Source organism: Myotis brandtii, unplaced genomic scaffold (assembly GCF_000412655.1).
Source record: "Myotis brandtii unplaced genomic scaffold, ASM41265v1 scaffold357, whole genome shotgun sequence".
NCBI lineage: Eukaryota > Metazoa > Chordata > Mammalia > Chiroptera > Vespertilionidae > Myotis > Myotis brandtii.
Genome location: NW_005363729.1, coordinates 744,504 through 746,437, shown reverse-complemented (window position 1 = coordinate 746,437; position 1,934 = coordinate 744,504).

Below are 1,934 nucleotides of genomic sequence, written 5' to 3'. Positions count from 1 at the left end.
TCCAAGTGCTTGTTTATAAAAGATCCGTTACTGCAGAGAACGGCACGTCGTGCAGGGCCGCCGAATGGGCCAGCAGCCTGGCTGCAGTTCTTGTCGCGTGTCCTCCTGATTCCCGTGGCCTCTCCCTGACCTTGTCCGGCTCTGAGTGCAGCCCCGCCCCGCACCCGCCAGCTGAGGGCCCCCAGACCACAGGCTCCGTGCGTGACCCCTCTGAGCATCCTCTCCCGGGGCTGAGGGGTCACAGACAGCACCGGCCGCTGGGGTGAAAGGACACAGCCCGTGAAGCGCTGGGCGGCCCGCACCCCCACCTCCCGTTCCTCGTCCTCCGTATTATTGTTTCTCAAATCAGCTGAGTCCGTTTTGTCAAATGCTTCTGAGCTGAGGAGGCCGGCTTTGAATCCTGTTAAAAGCACGTGTGTGCCCGGCTGGCGTGGTTCAGATTTTGTGCACCGACCTAGGAACCAGGAGGTCACAGTTCGATTCCCTGTTGGGGCACATGCCCAGGTTGCAGGCTCGATTCCCAGTGCGGGGTGTGCAGGAGGCAGCCGATCGATGATTCTCTCTGATCATTAATAAAAATGTATTTTTAAAAAACACGCGTGTGTCCGTGGCATTCTGAGAGCCACACAGCCTCCCAGAGAGGAGGAGAGGCAGGAGGTGCGCTCAGCTGCCGAGGTCGGGGTGGTCAGGGCTGACCCCGCACCCCAGGGCTCTGCACCCCAATCCCAGGCCCTGGCTCCCGGGCCTCACCGCCTCTCACTCCCCAGAACCCCTGGGCTGAGGGAGCCGGAGGGATAAGCTCCCTGTCCAGGTGGGGCGAGATCTGGGTGGGAAAGCGAGTCTCCAAGGATGCCCAGCTGGGAGCCAGCAGGATTCGAACCCAGAGCCAACACCCTGGCGATGCATGATGGGCCGTAGGGCCCACTCCCCGGAGAGGCAGCTGGTGCTCGTTCTGCCTGTCCTCAAGCGGAGCCACCTGGAAGGCTCACCAGGGCCGTCGCCACCCACTTGGCGTCTGCCGGCGGTTACCACCGTAAGTGCCAGGAACACAGCCCCCCCACACACACACACGGAGACCCTGCCTCACCCCTTCTCGCGGCGGCTCCCTGACCCCGGGGAGTGACTGTCCAGGTGCGTCGTGACCTCCAATGCCAGATGCCTGCTTATGGCACAGACTCGGAGGTTCTAGAAAGAATTTGGAGAAGAAGACCTGGTCTCAGGCCTCCCCCCTGCCCTGGGCCCACCCAGCTTAGGCAGACAGCACCACCCACCAGGGCAGGAACTTTCTCCAAATTTCATCTTCACACAAAGACAGTCAGTCCTTCCGAAGGAGCAGAGTTCAGAGCAAAACCAGAGCCCGGCGCAACCTCCTCACAGCCCGTCTTTCAAATACCCGAGGATTTACAGCTGGGCACCAGCCAGACCTCTGTGTGCGCCTAAGGTTGGGTTTTTAGTTTCTCCAAAGAGAGGAGGAACAGGAGGAGGAAGAAGGCAGGAAAAAGGGGAGGGAGGGAGATGGAAGGAAGGAAGGGAATGAGGGAGGGAGGGAGAAAGGAAGAAGTTAGTTCAATGTCTGAGGGTTGAGGGCTGAGTTCAGAGCAGGAGGCAATCATGGAGAACTTCCTGGAAGTGGCAGCACATGGTGAGTCCATTCTGCACAGAGAAGGATGGGAGGGAGCCGAGTGCGATGAGACTGACACTCGAGGCTCTTGGGGCTGTAAGACCCGGCGGGTCTGTGGAAAGGCCCCGTGGGTGTGGAGAAACAGTGCAATGGCCGGCTGGCCGGGAGGGTTCAAATTCAGGCTGGGCCCACTCTGCTAGAGGGTGTCAAGGGTTGGGAGCTTTGGAGACAGGGAAGTGGGCCTGTCACTCGCACCCCTTTCTGAATATGTCCCCACCAGCAGGGTGCCCTACACTTTACTCCTCTGTAAGGC